The sequence below is a fragment of the Cetorhinus maximus genome, chromosome 11, assembly GCF_964194155.1.
Source record: "Cetorhinus maximus chromosome 11, sCetMax3.hap1.1, whole genome shotgun sequence".
In the NCBI taxonomy this organism is placed as follows: Eukaryota; Metazoa; Chordata; class Chondrichthyes; order Lamniformes; family Cetorhinidae; genus Cetorhinus; species Cetorhinus maximus.
In genome coordinates, this window is record NC_135889.1 from 5,135,602 (window position 1) to 5,152,294 (window position 16,693).

Sequence of the window (16,693 nt, forward strand, 5' to 3'; positions counted from 1 at the left end):
GGGGGGTGGGGGGGGAAGGGTCGGGGGGGTGGGGGGGAAGGGTCGGGGGGGGAAGGGTCGGGGGGGAAAGGGTCGGGGGGGGGGGAAAGGGTCGGGGGGGGGAGGGGAAGGGTCGGGGGGGGAGGGAGGGAAGGGTCGGGGGGGGGAGGGAGGGAAGGGTCGGGGGGGGAGGGAGGGAAGGGTCGGGGGGGGAGGGAGGGAAGGGTCGGGGGGGGAGGGAGGGAAGGGTCGGGGGGGGAGGGAGGGAAGGGTCGGGGGGGGGAGGGAGGGAAGGGTCGGGGGGGGAGGGAGGGAAGGGTCGGGGGGGGGAGGGAGGGAAGGGTCGGGGGGGGGAGGGAGGGAAGGGTCGGGGGGGGGAGGGAGGGAAGGGTCGGGGGGGGGAGGGAGGGAAGGGTCGGGGGGGGGAGGGAGGGAAGGGTCGGGGGGGGGAGGGAGGGAAGGGTCGGGGGGGGAGGGAGGGAAGGGTCGGGGGGGGGGAGGGAGGGAAGGGTCGGGGGGGGAGGGAGGGAAGGGTCGGGGGGGGGAGGGAGGGAAGTGTCGGGGGGGGAGGGAGGGAAGTGTCGGGGGGGGAGGGAGGGAAGGGTCGGGGGGGGGAGGGAGGGAAGGGAGTGGGGGGTGGACGGTGGGGAGAAGAGCCGGGGGGGTGGGGAGAGGTGGCACGAAGGGACGGGGGGCGGGGAGACAGCCGCCCAGGGTAGGGGTGGATGGAAGGAGGAGGGGCCGGGGGTTCCCGGGGAGGAGCCTCGCGTGACGGCGCCTGCGCACTGCCGCCGCCAGAGCCGACTCTCGCGCTCCTTTCAAATCCGGAGGAAAAAAAAACCGAGCTTCTAAAAATAGCTCCAGCAGTCGCCTGGGCCGGCGTTGTGATTGGCGGGCAACTGTCACGTGCCTAACGGCCGTCTCCCTCTCGCGCTCTCTCTCTCTCTCTCTTCCCCCCACCCCCCCTCCACCACCTCCCGCTCCTCCTCCTCCTCCCCCCGGGCTGCCGTCTCCTCTCCGGCTTGTTGTTCAGCGAGTGTCAGGGAGGCGAGCAAAGATGGCGGAACCCCTCAGCGAGCCGCACTGATTCTCTTCAGCGCGTCGCCGGACGCCCTTTCGTGTCGGTTAAAATTGACCCACACACAACCCCCCCCCCCCCCTCCCGCCCACACAACAACAACAACAACAACAACCACCACCACCAACATCTCTCGTCTACCGCTCACTGGCTGCAGCGCTCGGGTAAGGCTCGGCGATTTTAATGGCTCCCTCTCCTCTCCGATTCCAATTGTTCTTCCACCTCCCTTCCCCTTACTTTAAACGGTTATTAGCGCAAAGTGGTTTGGCTCACGGATTTTCACAAGTGCTCGGCTTCTGAAAGGAAACGGTCTCTACTGAGTGATTGGGCTTTTAGTGTTTTTTTTTAAAACCCCCCCTCTCCCTTTCTCTTTTTCTCCCCCCTCCTCCTACTGCTGCTGCTGCCTCTCGCTTACCGATTTGAAGCATTTACTGTTCACATCGACTAAACTTGATGAACGGAAATGCCAGGCTGATTGACGGCTCCCTTCGCCAATCAGGGACCCCGCTGCGGGTTTGTTTGGGACGTTGCTAACGGGTCCCACCCAATCGGCGGGCGGCGAGGGTGGGACTTCCGGCCGCTCAAGGTAGGTTGAGGCGGAGTGGTCGAACTGAAGACACACACACCTCTCACTGTGTAACGTGTGGGCTTAAACTCGGCTGCTCAATGCAACGTGGGCCAGCCTCTTCAAATCGCGTGAAATAAGACTTGCCCTCCCCACTCCTCGCTGTCCAAACCCGTGAGGCCCAACCCCACCGAGCCCCCCCCCTGGATGGACCCAAATCAAATCAGGATCCCTTGAGAGCTAGCAGCCCTGCTCAGATGGGTGAATCAGCTATTTTGACTTTTTAAAGTTGAGCAAGCAGAGATAAACAAAGCGTGGAATGGAATGAAATGTGTATGTGAATTAATTTGTTTTTCTCTTGCTAGAATGGCCTCTCTCTCTTTCTCTCTCTCTCTCTCTCTTACCTCTCCCCCCCCCCCCCCCCCCCCCAAAGAAGTTAATTGTAGTGGGCTGGGCAAATCCAACCATTTGGCAGTGGGGATCCATCTCAAGTGAGATCAAGCTAAACTGAAAAGGGATGATTACTGTGGACGGTTGGGGAACAGATCTTTCTAACTAGACACGGAATCCTAATTGGAGGCCGACTGACATGAAGCGTGGAGGAATAACCAGGTGCATTTAGTTTTTCGTCTAGTTTCCTCCCTTCCTGATCTGAAGTCTTGTTTTATATAGCTGCTAGCTGCCCTATGGTATCTTTGTTCAAGTGTCCATTCTTCCTGGTTACTATGACAGCTGAGCTGATCTTTCTTTCCCTCCTCAGTGTCCACACCAGTACACTTTCAGCAGGAGTCAAGTTTGAGACATTTGGCCCGTTGTATTTTTCTTTTCTAAGGCTGGCCTGAATTCTAGTGATCTTCCGCGCTCTGGCAGCAGCCAGCTCTTTGGAGATCAGGGATCTAACCTGAGACCTTCCTGGTCTTTGAAGAGTGTCACACTTCAGTGTATTTAACCATGGAATGATTGGAGGAGCTCGTGACCTCTGGCTTACTGGAGGGTTGAAGAGATGTTAGCGAAGACAGGCGCAGAGGACGATTGAAGACGTTCGGGTTGTGCGTTATAAGTTATATTTGTATAGCTTGGGGGTGATTGAGTGTATCTGTTTATTATCTAGGCCTCCCCAAAAGATCTGGACCAAATGGACCTTCCAAAGAGCCCCAACGAATTGCTTCTTTACTTGTTATAGATTAAACGTTATTAAAAACGTTCATAGAATAATTCCTATTTATTAAGCTTTACAGAATTCGCTTAAATAGCAAAGAGGGTTGAAGTGATTGATGTATATCAGTTTCTCAGTAAAGTTTTTATATTTAACGTTAAGTGCAACTGCAAAAGCGACCGATTGGTAGTGAGTTTTGCTCGGAAAGTTTTGTTAACTTGAACGGGAAGAGACGAAGCCCGAGTCCCCACCGTTTTCCTTTTGCTGAAAGACCGTTCAGTAACTCACGTCTATGTTTAGGATCGAAAGGCTTGTGTTAACTTTGTGTTAAAATGTGAAAATGATTGAGTTTAAGTGCAGAGCTATCTGCTTGGCATTAACGCGGACGTAACCTTCATTTGGCTTCTGACTCATTTTCGATCTAGCTCCGTTTGGGGGAGAGAGAAGGTTCAAATTGTAGTTATTTTTTGAGAAGAAAGTAATTTTTATCGCTTTAGGCAGCAGTGCAGATGATAAAATTCAGAGGGTCAATTAAACAAAAAGAGGGTACTGACTTAGTTATTCCAACTGTCGACCGAAAGTAAATTTGAAACAAATTAATTCTTAATTGGAGGACCTTTTGCTATGGAATGTAACAGTTAAAGGCAGCGACCCTATAAAGAGTGCACTTGTGAGAAAGCAGCACTCAACAGTTTTCTGAAAAAAGCCATTGTAATAGGGTAAAAATATCTTTGAATGAACTCCACTCCCATCATCTTGTATGACTTGAATTAAAGAACGATCTTACCTTACCGTTGCTCAGTCTTATTTGTATTATGTTTTGGAACCTTTAGTGCTGTTTCTATTTTATTAATAGATTTTTGGGAAAATAAATTGTCAAAATATGTGCAATCTGTACATTGGTTCGAAGTAAGGAGTTATAAGTTGCATTAGGGGGTGATTCTAAATATTTTTTCTCCATGGAAAATGCGGTTTATTTTTCCCTGTGGAGTGGTTTAAGTGGTGGTAGTAGATCTGTTACATTGCTTAGTCTCATCCACAAGGATAATATGCTGGAGGGGTCTTGCCCTTCTATTCTAAATTAGACGTGAACTGCAACAGGTAGAAAACAACATTTTTTGCCTTTGTCGTGTCACATGTATCTAAATGATGAAAGGACTTTGGATTACTAACAGGCATCAGCTATCTAACTAGTAAAGAGTACTTGTCCTTTTAGTTGTTTAAACACAAATTGGTTGTTGTTTGAACATGTATGTAGATCGAGGCTGAACAGCAGTGACTTATGAAAAAGGCAACATACAGTATTAAGTCTGATGGGCATCACTGGCTATTGTAACTATAATCTAACATCAATGCTTATTCACAACCGCGTTTTGCAGTGTTTTAAACATTAGTGTTCTGTATATGTGGAGCAGTATCACTTTTGTAAAATTACAAATGTAAACTGGATCTGTTTGTTTAGGGAAAACATTGAGTTTTAAGTAATACTTTATACAAAAAAATAATGTGGATAAAATCTTTGCTATTTTAATGGTGTTATCAACCACAAGAATAAAAGATGAGCATCAACAGACTGAAAGATTGAAAGTATTGTAGTTTTTGCTGTTAGCTGGGGATGTGCAGAGGGTTGTTGTGTTAGTATAACATAGGTGAGTGATAAAAGTGGTGCTGTTGAAGCAGAAACTGTGGAGTATTGTGATTAGTACAGAAGTACATGTGGTTTACTTTTAATTTTTAAATTCTGTACGGCATGGTGGGAGCATCAAGGGACAAGTCACAGACAATTTTGGAATTGAAAAACTAATTGCGCATAAAGGTTGAAGTTTAATTTTGAAAAATATACTGTGCATAAAGAACAATGGATATGAGGAATGAACATTATCTACATCCATTTTGTTCATTTAATGTGTATTGCTCAGTTTGAAGTCCCCATTCTTTTGCCATCTTTTCTTAAACCAGATTTGGATATCATTGGCAGTCAGATAGGATCACAGTCAGTCAGCATGACAAACTTGTTCCTCCATTCAGTTAGATCATAGCTAACCTGTAACTTCTATCTACCTGCTTTGGTTCCATAACCCTCGATAACCTTGCCTTACTAAAATCTATTCATCTCCGTTTTAAAATTTTCAATTGACTTAGCTTCAGCAGCGATGTTTCCCCTAAACAGTGCTGCCGCTTAGCAACTCACTTGCTCCCAAGCAGGTGATGCACAAGTTGACCCCTTTAAGTTACTGCGTGTGTGTGGCAGCACAAAAAGATTTAAAGAGGCCGCACACTTGAACAAATCGGCCTGGCACTTAAAAAAAAGAGGAAGTGTTACTCAACAGTCTTTTTGGAATTCCAGATTTCTACTCCCCTTTGTGTGAAGCAGTGTATCCCGTGAATGGCTTCACTCTCATTTTGAGGTTATGGCCTCTTGTTCTTGACTTAACCATGAGGAGAAATAGTTTCCCTCTGTCTAACTTCTTTATCTACTCTATCATCTCCTATAATCACCTTAATCACCGCAAGTATATCACCCCTTAATCTGCTGTAGAATGCAAGTCTAGTTTGTGTAACCTATCCTTGTAATTTAATCATTTGGCCTGTTATTGTTCTGGTGATTCTGTGCTACACCCGCTTGCTAAGACAATATATCTTTCTTGAATAAGTGTGGTGGCCAGAATGGAATTCAGTATTCTAATTGGGATTTGACCAGAGCTTGCCAATATACCTTATTTAGTTGATTTATGGTGATCACACATTAATAATTGTGATTGAACATTTGTAAATTACCCTATTTTCTTTTTCAGTGGCTTACTGGAATTGTATCCTGTCTGTTATGAAAATAATTGTCTGCATCTGGAACCTACCTGTGATTTACAGTGGCATAACATTAACATCTGTTAAATATTAGCATAAGAAATGATTGGGGGGCTGGGGGGAAAGATAAACTTAAGTGGTTAATGGCTCTAATTCAATTAATGTCTCTACTATGAATGTTCTTGCCCTGGCAGCCTTTGCACAGCAGCAATTCACCTCATCTGGTCTCAAGCCAACCTTTCTGTCTTATTCACAGTCATCACCATCTGCTAGCAGTCTTTCTTTATGATCCACTACTTCATTATCCATAGTGGTCTGAGACATATCACTCTTTTAAAGGCTAAACTCCTTATCATTCACTCCTTGCTTAGGAATCCTACTAAGGCAACACCTCTGGGATGAGTAGTTAAAAGGCACTAATTAAAAATTTAAATTTCAATATCTAATATTTAGTACAGTTATATCTCTACCAGAACAATGCAAACTAAAACTACAAATTTATTAAAAAATATGTTTACTTAACATTAACTGGAGCTTGGATTGCAATATAGTGCAGTTTTTTCAGCTTTAATTTTTTTTCTCTTAAGGTTACTTAATGCAAAGCATTGGGGGATAACAATTTAGTAACTGCTGAAGCAGCTTTGAACCAAACTCTCTTGCAGATCATATTGATTCATTACTTTGCTGCTGTGGTATCAATACATGTTGAAAGAAATTTTGTTTTCTTTCCTTTTCCTCCTTCAGTTGCTGTCATGTTTTCTTGTGCATCCCCGATTTCCTTCACCCCTCCCTTTGCGGCCATGCTTTTAGCTATCTAGATCTTCCCTAAATGTGTCTGTGCCTCTTTCCTTTAAGATACCCTTTAAAACCTACCACTTCTTTCATATCTCCTTATGTGGCTTAGTGTCAAATTTTGTCTGTTAACTCTTCTATGAAACTCCTTGGGGTGCTTTACCATATTAAAGCTGCTTAATAAATACAAGTTGTTCCAGTTCCATGCATTTCACTTGGTAAGTGATTGTTGGTGATTTGTTGCTAGGTCTCCTACAATAATGGTTGCAGACACTTTATTGACCTAGTTTGACTGAACCTGGCTCTCAGGTTTTCCTTTCCTTTTTCAGTGGCTGTGTTTTGCATTGTAAATAGCATGATCCTGAGTTGTTGATGTTGAGTGTAATGCTGATCATTGGAGCATAATCTATAATTTACACCTAGAGTTGAGTAATCATAGAATCATATAAACTATGGGACAGAAGGAGGTTATATTTGGGTAGTTGTCCCTGTGGAAAAGTTAGTTTTTGATTAGAGCAATATACTTTCATCCTGCTTTACTACACTTAACCTGTATCGTTCTTGGATTCAGTAGTGCTGAATGGGAAAGCGGGCTTTCTGGTAGATAAACATGCTTTAAAAAATTTATCAGGTATTTCTTAGAAATGATAAAGTATTCTATCCGGAGGAACATTTTAAGCAAAGCAATTGTTCAGTGCATCCACGCACAATGTTTTTAAAGTTTATTTTTGTTTGCATTTTCATTGCTGGAGATGGAGGTGATTGGAGGATCAGAATCTACAGGCTGAAAGTGACTATTTTAAATGGTGGTCTTTATTTATAAACAGTGAAACTGATTTAAATTGCCTTTTTATAAATAAAATATACATTATGACAGCATTGAAGTTCACAAAACTCATGAAGTAAAATCCATATTGAAGTTTACTTAATGAGGAAAAGTTATTAGCCATGGATTAAATCGGATCTTGCATACTAATGAAAACCCCAATAATGCAATTTTTTTTGTTGTGTTAAACTTCAAAACTCAGAATTCTTAAATCCCATTGAATGAATCGTCGTAAAAGTGAATTCATTCCCACAGTGATAAAACTTCAGGATCTGTTGGGGCATTACTGTTTTTGTCGTGGCAATATATAATGTTTGTTTTTATGCTCCCATTTCCTTGATCCCATGCCAGGCACCAGCTGCAGTTTGGCCATCTGGATAACTCTTGAACTCTCCCCTTTATTGTGAACCTGTAGTATTTTCAAATGCTTCCTAAATCCAGAAATTGACTTGATTTATATAAAGTAGTGGTACAAATGTATTTGTCATTTTCTCACAGTTATACATTTGGTTTGCAGAGTGAGCAAGTTGCAGGGTGGAGACTGACAGAAGTACCAGGGTGGTGATGGTTATTAGGTTCAGCAATGAAGTTGAGTGGCACATTATCTAAAATGACACTTTTTTTGTTAAATGCCATATTTGGCCTATTTCACACATTGGTAATTGGGTGCATCTATCTCTTCTTTCATCCACATTATAATTTCATCCCATCACAAATTTCTGGTCTTCATGGCCCTTGACCTGCAAATAGCTGCCATTCATGGCTAGACCCGTGGGCCCGGATTTCCAGAGAGTTGGAATGACTCCAGAAGCATTTAAAAATGGCAGGTGGGACCCGGTTCCAGGTTCCTGCCCTAATTCCCGGTGCCCCCATTTTTCGCTAGTGGGGTGATAAGGGTGCAGATAGCAAGCCCACACCCTGCATCCCTGACATGGGCGCAGGCATCTCCTAGCACACACACACACACACACACACCACCCCCCCTTGCAATTTTTGTGAAGTTGGGCCAGCTTCTCCATGACTTGTGGTTCACGGCCCCTCAGGAGTTGTGAACCATAACCTGGATTTTGGAACCTTTTGAAAGATAAGTTCAAAAGATTTTACCCAAGCCCCCTCCATGCAATTCAATGCCAACTCATGCCCCCACCCATCCCCATTTCCATCATTCTCTCCATGTCAACCCATGCCCCTTCTATGCCCATGAACCATATAATAATAATGATAAATGTGGAACTGCTGACAGAAAAAGAACACCCATTCACAAATCTTTTGAAAAAAAATCTGCTGTTCCCACCACCCTATAAAAGTATCAGACCATTAAAGTATCAATACAGAGGCTTCAAACACTTCACACCTCTTAATATTGTCCAAATAACTATTGAGACACTGATAAAAAGAGATCACAGAAATAACTTATGACCACTTAAAAATGTCAATCAAGCAAAGTCAACAATTCATTTCGGTTGTCAAAAGGGAACCCTCTGCTGAGCTAATGCTTTTATTGGTCTGCACTCACAACCAAGCATGATGATCTGTTTTCTCAATGTTTATTTGGGTGAGAATAGTACTTGGTAAGGTTTCCATCCTTAGTCTTCCACTAGAGAATTTTCACAGGATGTGTACAATGAGTGATTGATGTGTGAAGTGCTTAAAGCATCTGTTATTGAGATACTTTAATGGTCCGATACTTTTATAGGGTGGTGGGAACAGCAGATATTTTTTTCAAAAGAAGATTTATGAATGAGTGTTCTTTTTCTGTCAGTAGTTCCACACTTGTCATTATTAATATATGGCTCATTGGTTATGTACATAGTACATACTGGGTGAATGGGCATAGAAGGGGCATGAGCTGGCATGGAGAGTGGGGGGGGGGCTTGAATAAACATTGAGTTGGCATGGAGGGTATAAGGGGCCATGATGGGGTGGTGAGGGCTAGAGGGCCTAAAATCACTTCAGTCCTAGAGAACCAAGATATCTTGGCACTTGCCCAACCTGTGGCCACTGATGCTCTGCTTCCAGGGTCAGCGGGCTCAACTCTGACCACCCCCCTGCCCCAAGAGCTAAATTTGTACCAGGACACTTTTTGTTAAGGAAATTTCCTTTGCCTTTTCCAAGTCGCCCTTCTTGTTCAAGTGAGAAGGGTAAATGTTAGTAAGCTATTTTACCTGGTATGTGGCATGAGGTATCAGACCTAAGCATAATACTATTCCTATGCAGCGTCCATGCAGTCTTTCTAGCAGTGGTCATTAGTTAGCAGTCAGGAGTGAGAATTGTGGGTCACTGTTTCCCCCTCTCCTTACTTGGGGCACTGAGCCAATCAATCTGCGCCCCACCTAGAATTTGTGGACCTAAGTGAGTGTGGACTGGATGTTTTTGGGATAATTCTAGACTAAAAATTGGCAGACCACTCATATTATGAAACCCAAATCCATGAACAGGGCTACATCAAATCACATTCCTATGTGGTTGATTCTTAACTGCCCTCTGAAATGGCCTAGCAAGCCATTCAGTTCAAGAGCAATTAGGGATGGGCAACAAATGCTGGCTTTGCCAGCAACATTCACATCCCATCAAAGAATAAAGAACAAAAAAGGAGACCATGGAAACAAAATGTGAACCTTCATTAGACTTGTGGGCAGTTTTGGGTTACTTGCTTTTCTATTTTTACCTTTTTCACTATGGGGGAGTGCGTGGCATCAGCTTACTACCTCTTCCCTTGTGATATGGTCCAGGTCACGAGCTTTGTTGGAGAACCAGTATGCTCTGGCATTGTTGCAACCATAGGGAGATGAAATTTGTTCAACACCAAGATTCTTTTAAATCATGAAATCTGTTAATATATTGACCCTTTTTGATATTTACAAGTGCCACTTCGTACATTCTGCTAACCTGGATTGCATGTTTTTGCTGCTTTGCATCCTTGCTTGCAACAAATATTTAGAATGAAGCACATGATTGGTAAAATAAGGTTCATAACTGCACCCTGTTACACTCATTGATATTTTGATTTAGGCTCAGGGATTTGACATCTGGTTGGGTCACATAAATAAACTTCAACTCTGTTTATGCAGGCTCATTGACTAACAAGAAACAAAGGGAAAAATGCATCTTGGCCAGGTCATACAATTGCTTTCTCAATGCTTTCACTGGGAACTGCTTCCATGACCATTTTAAAAATAAAATTCATTTGTTTGTGCAATACATCAGACATATTGTAAAATCTGATATAAAAAATACGTAGGCCCTCATTTTGACTCTGGGCTAGTTTTGTTTGGGTGAGTAAGCAGTGGTAGGAGTGGGAAAGTTACCTGTAGCTTAATTTCTGTAGCAGTGGGTATTTTAACTCTTGGGCCTCTTGTCCAGTCTGGCAAGAAATAGTGCGCAGGCCAGCTAAGTAGCAGGATCAGCAGCCAGGGCCAATCTGCAAGGGCCTCACTAGATTGGGATTGTGCAGATTCACATCTGGGGAGGTCTAAGTTCTCCTGCCTCATATGGAAAATTATTTTAAAAGTTTAAATAATGCACCTTTTTTGGCCTCTTCTAACAACAATCCTTTTCCTTGGGTGGCTTGGTGAAAACTTGTGTGGCTTCCCACTTAAGCTGCCAAGTTAAAATTGCAAAACAGAATACTGCGGATGCTGAAAATCTGGAATAAAAACAGAAAACGCTGGGAATACTCAAGTCAGAGAGCATCTGTGGAGAGATGAGTTAATGTTTTGGGCTGATGAAAGGTCACGGATCTGAAACATTTTCTCAAGATGCTGCATGACCTGCTGTGTATTTGCAGCATTTTCTGTCCCAATGATGTCCTTGGGATCTGAAGTATGCTTTCTTATAGAAAAAAGGACCCTACACTGCGGCAGCTGCCCTTGTCACCTGTTCAATTGACTAGGTTAAAGTTACAATGTGTGGTGGTGCAATGTGTGGTTGCTTTGTCAAAATCCTGGAACTCCCTTCCTAACAGCACTGTGGGTGTACCTACACCACATGGACTGCAAGAAGGCAGTTTACCACCACCTTCTCAAGGGGCAATTAGCGATGGGCAATAAATGCTGACCTAGCCAGTGACGCCCACATCCCATGACTGAATTAAAAAAAGTTGGATTCCTGGACACATTTTAAATATTCTCACCCCTTTCCCCACACTACATCTGCTAGGTGGAGTGGGGGGAAGGGGGGGTTAAATTGAAGTTTTGGTACCTTTTTTGCTGCTCACAAGGCAGCATTTGAGCACTTGACTATAACTCAGTGGAAAAACTTATTTCTTGTCAATAATCTGTTGGTATGGTGTTGCAATGTGTGGTCGTGGTTTTTGTTCGCAAATTGCTTTTGCCAACTTTCCCAGAGAACAGACTACCCTGAATTGAGAGTTGAAATTACTGGTTGTTTTATTATGTAGCCATATTAACATAGTTAATTACCCAAAAACATTCAGTGTAATTCTGGCCAGTAGAGAAGTCCAGCCTCTGTAGTGTTAGAGCAGTTAGTAAGCTTTATAATCTAACACTTAGATTTTTCTTGAGTAAAGGTAAGTGAATAATTTTTAAAGAGAAACTGCTGGAAATACACAGCAGTTGGTTAGCATTTGAAAAGAAAGATGAGTTAACATTTTCGATGTAGATCCTTTTGAATTAACTTTTTTCATCATGCTGGCTGCTTCTAATTTTAGTAACTGTGACCCAGAGACCTTATTAATATGTGGTTTTTAATTCTGTATTTTACTAATTGAGTGTAAAGCATTAATAAAAGTAAGCATTGTATGAGCATACATACTTAATGGTAATTGATGGAGTACAATTTGTTGGCAAAGTTGACCTACAGTGTCTTTCTTCAATTATTGGTTTACCATCAATTAACTGATACCACACAAAAATATATTGTAGCCATGTGCCTTTTGAATTTGTGAAGAGAATGAATCCTCTGAAGAAGCCAAGTTTGAAAAAAATCCAGTTACAAACTCAACAGCCTGTCTTATAAGTGTGCCTCAATAAAATGCCTGCTGCTCAACCTTTCATCATTGAAATGTAGATTTGTCCATCAATTTTATTAAGTAGGTGTTAATTAGATTCCGTGGATGATCACGTTGGCAAAGGACTGGATCCAGGAGAGTAAAATTTGAGTGGTTTATAATAATCACTTGAATCTTAAATTACAGCTCTGACTGTTCCTTATTCACCTACGACCCATTTATATTTGTTTTCTCTTCTCTTTCCTTTGTAAAGCTCATGTTCTCAGTTTTGTCTCTTTTTTGCTAGTATGGCTAAAAACAGTACAGAATAGCATACTACATATATTGGAAATCTGAAAGAAAAACAGAAAATGTTGGAATTGCTTAGCAAATCAGACACCTGATCTGGAATGAAGCGACAAATGAATGCTTCAGGCATAAGCCTTGATCTGAAGTAGAGTAGTTCTGCCTTAGTATCCTGTTGCTCATTGGTATAATGCAATAGCAGAGTGTGCTCTGCGCCTTGTAACCTCCGTATTTTTCGCTTCTAATGTGTGGTAACACCACTGGAGACAAAAAAACTGAAAATCTGAAACTAAAACAGAAAATGTTGAAACATTCCCAGGTCAGAAGTATTTTGATGAAGGAACCACATCTGAAATTTTACTGATCTGAGTGTCTCCAGTATCTCTGTTTTCATTATCAATATTATAGGGAACATTACTAGGAACAGAAAGGAGTAAGCCATTCAGCCCATCAAGCTTGATCTGTCATACAGTTAGATTAAGGTTGATCTATATCTTAAGCCTATTTAGTGCCTTAGTTCCATAACCCTCAATACCCTTGCCTAACAAAAATCCATCAATCTCACTTTGAAAGTAGACTCAGCAACTACTGGGGAGAGTCCCAGATATCCACTATCCTTTGTGTGAAGATGTACTTCATGATATCACCGCTGAATGGTCTAATTCTAATTTTAAACTGGTATTGTGCAACAAGGTAGGATTAATTGATGACCTCATAGTGAAGGCGCCCCTAAGTAGCAGCGATCATAATATGATTGAATTTTACATTCAGTTCATAGGAGAGAAGAGTGGACCTAAGACTAGTATTTTAGACTTAAATAAGGGCAATTATGAGGGCATGAAAGCAGAGCTAGCTCAAGTGAACTGCCAAATTAGGTTAAGGGATAGGTCAATAGAGATGCAGTGGCAGACATCTAAGGGAATATTTTAGAATACAAAGAATATATAAATTCCAACGAGAAAAAAATTCCAAGGGGAGGATCCACCATCTGTGGTTAACTAAAAAAATTAAAGATAGTATCAAACTTAAAGAGAAAGCATATAATTGTGCAAAGATTGGTGGCAGGTCAGAAGATTGGAAAGAATCTAAAAAACAGCAAAAAAAAAATGACTGAAAGATTGATAAGGAGGAAAAATTAGAGTATGAGAGAAAGTAGCTAGAAATATAAAGACGGATAGCAAGAGTTTCTATAGATCTTTAAAAAAGCAAAGCATTAACAAAGTGAGTGTTGGTCTTATGAAAAGTGAGTCTGAGGAATTAATAATGGAAAATAAGGAGATGGCAGATGAATTAAACAGGCATTTTGCATCGGTCTTTACTATAGAGAATACAAATAACATCCCAGAAATAGCTGTAAATCAGGAAATGGAAGGGAGGGAGGAACTCGGGGATAATTACAATCACCAGGGAAGTGGCACTGGGTAAATTGTTGGAATTGCGGGCTGACAAGTTCCCAACCCTGATGGCCTTCACCTAAGGTCTCGAAAGAAGTGGGAAGTGAGATAGTTGATGCGCTGGTTTTAATTTTCCAAAATTCCCTAGATTCAAAGAAAGTTCCATTAGATTGGAAAATAGCGAATGTAACTCCTTTATTCAAAAAGGGAGGGAGACAGAAAGCAGGAAACTATAGCCAGTTAGCTTAACATCTGTCATAGGGAAAATGTTAGAAGCTATTATTAAAGATGTTATGGCAGGGAATTTAGAAAAGCTCAAGGTTAGCAGGCAGAGTCAACGTGGTTTTGTGAATGGGAAATCATGTTTAACCAACTTATTGAAGTTCTTGGAGAAGTAACGTGCTGTGGATAAAGGTGAACCGGTGAGTACACAGTACTTAGATTTCCAGAAGGCATTTGATAAAGTGCCACATCGAAGATTATTGCTTTGGTGTAGGGGGTAACATATTGGCAAGGATAGAAGATTGACTAGCTAACAGGAAACAGTAGGCATAAATGGGTCATTTTCTGGTTGGCACGGTGTAACGAGTGGTGTGCCACAGGGATCAGTGCTGGGGCCTCAACTTTTTACCATTTATATAAATGGCTTGGATGAAGGGACCAAAGGTATGGCTGCTAAATTTGCTGATGACACAAAGATAGGTAGGAAAGTAAATTGTGAAGAGGATATGGGAGGCTACAGAGACATATAGGCTAAATAAGTGGGCAAAGATCTGGCAAATGGAGCATAATGTTGGCAAATGTGAAATTGCCCATTTTGGCAGGAAGAATAAAAAGGAAACATGTTGTCTAAATGGTGAGAGATTGCAGAGCTTTTATTCAGAGGGATATGGGTGTACTCGTGCATGAATCACAAAAGGTTAGAATGCAGGTATAGCAAATTGGAAAGTTAATAGAATGTTATCGTTTATTGTGAGGGGAATTAAATACAAAAGTAGGGAGGTTATGCTTCAGTTATACAGGGCATTGGTGAGACCACATCTGGAGTACTGTGTACAGTATTGGTCTCCTTATTTAAGGAAGGATGTAAATGCGTTGAAAGCAGTTCAGAGAAAGTTTACTAGACTAATACCTGGAGTTTTTAAAAATTCATTTATGGGATGTGGGCTTTGCTGGCTGGGCCAGCATTTATTGCCCATCCCTAGTTGCCCTTGAGAAGGTGGTGGTGAGCTGCCCTCTTGAACTGCTGCAGTCCATGTGGTGTAGTTACACCCACAGTGCTGTTAGGGAGTTCCAGGATTTTGACCCAGCGACAGTGATGGGAATGGGAGGGTTGGCTTAAGGAAAGGTTGGACAGGATAGGCTTGTATCTGCTAGAGTTTAGAAGAGTAAGAGGCCACTTGATTGAAACATATAAGATCTTGAGGTGTCTTGATAGGGTGGTCGTGGAATGGATGTTTCCTCTTGTGGGAGAATCTAGAACAAGGGGGTCACTGTTTAAAAATAAAGGATTGCCATTTAAGACACACATGAGGAGAAAATTTTTCCCTGAGATTTGAGAGTCTTTGGAACTCTTTCCTCAAAAGTCGGTGGAAGCAGAGTCTTTGAATATTTTTAAGGCAGAGGTAGATTGATTCTTGGTAAGCAAGGGGGTGAAAGGTTATCGGGGGTAGGCAGGAATGTGGAGTTGAGGTTAAAATCCGATCAGCCATGACCTTATTGAAAGGCAGAGCAGGCTTGAGGGGCTGAGTGGCCTACTCTTCCTAATTCCTATGTCTGTATGTAAGTTTAAGGTTATGACCTCTACTGGAGGAAACAGTTTATCTCTCTACCCTATTGACTCCTTTAATTATCTTAAACATTTCAATTAGACCACTGCTTAATATTCCATATTCAAGGGAATATAATCTTACCCTCTGCAACCTCTCTATGCAACCCACCCTCCCACTTGGTGTAATTGGATCCTAACACCTTACTACTACTATAACAACAATTTGCATTTATGCAGCATTTCTGGCTTAGTAAAACATCTCAAGTCACTTCACGAGAGTGTTATCCAACACAGTTTCAAATTGAAGATGAGAGTTATAAATTGAGATGTTGCCTAACCAAGAGTCAATATATGTCAGCAAATAAAGAGTTACGGGTAAACAGGACTTGATGTGAGTAAGGACACAACAGAAGAGTTCTGGATGAACTTAAGTTTATGTTAGGTGGAAGTTATTGTGGCAATTCTGCAAACACCTATGCTTTGAATAGTCCAGCAATACTCTACACCAGTCAGTGTTGAGGTGATTGGTGGGTGGTGCAGTAGGCCAAATCTGCCCCTTGTCAAGTATTGTTCTTTCAACTGGGATCACTAAAAAGTTACCAGGAGCAGGAATTCTGGTTGATCTGGTTTTATGCTCTTCTTTATAGCCTTCCCCCAAACCCACTTAGTTGCAATTTGTCATTGACCTCCAACATTACTCAAAAATGCTGTTAAATTGTTTTATATTGACATCATGGTTGAAATAATATGTAACATGTTAACCAAAGTTTGTTGATCATCACAATCAATCATATTCCATTTTCCAAAATTTTATTCTTAGAATGAATACTTAGAAATCTATTTGTGTGGAGATGACAAATTGACTCAACTTTGTGGTTTGCCTAATCATTAATTTTTATTTCTGTACACAGCAAATATTCAATTGTTAACCAGTTTACCTGGTACTTGGTTTCCTTTTTCCATTGACTGTCCTGCACTTTCATTTCACGTAAAATTAAGATGATGATGGTGTGACACATGAGTGATGGTATTCTCCCATTAACCAGGAGCATAAATGTTACTAAAACTCCTGG

The 16,693-nt window shown here is 42.0% G+C and overlaps 1 protein-coding gene and 1 long non-coding RNA gene across 2 annotated transcripts in view; one reads left to right on the plus strand and one right to left on the minus strand.

Moving 5' to 3' along the window:
- The window catches only part of LOC144686345 (uncharacterized), a 10,303-nt gene extending 8,635 nt beyond the window's left edge, over window positions 1–1,668 (minus strand). The window contains exon 1 of the long non-coding RNA XR_013577907.1: window positions 1,473–1,668. This is a non-coding gene — a long non-coding RNA (uncharacterized LOC144686345). The remainder of the gene's footprint in view (window positions 1–1,472) is intronic.
- A 217-nt stretch (window positions 1,669–1,885) lies between these two features.
- Window positions 1,886–16,693, plus strand: part of hdac4 (histone deacetylase 4) — a 458,769-nt gene continuing 443,961 nt past the window's right edge. The window contains exon 1 of the mRNA XM_078551420.1: window positions 1,886–2,234. The gene's annotated coding sequence lies outside the window, so the exon portion shown is untranslated. The remainder of the gene's footprint in view (window positions 2,235–16,693) is intronic.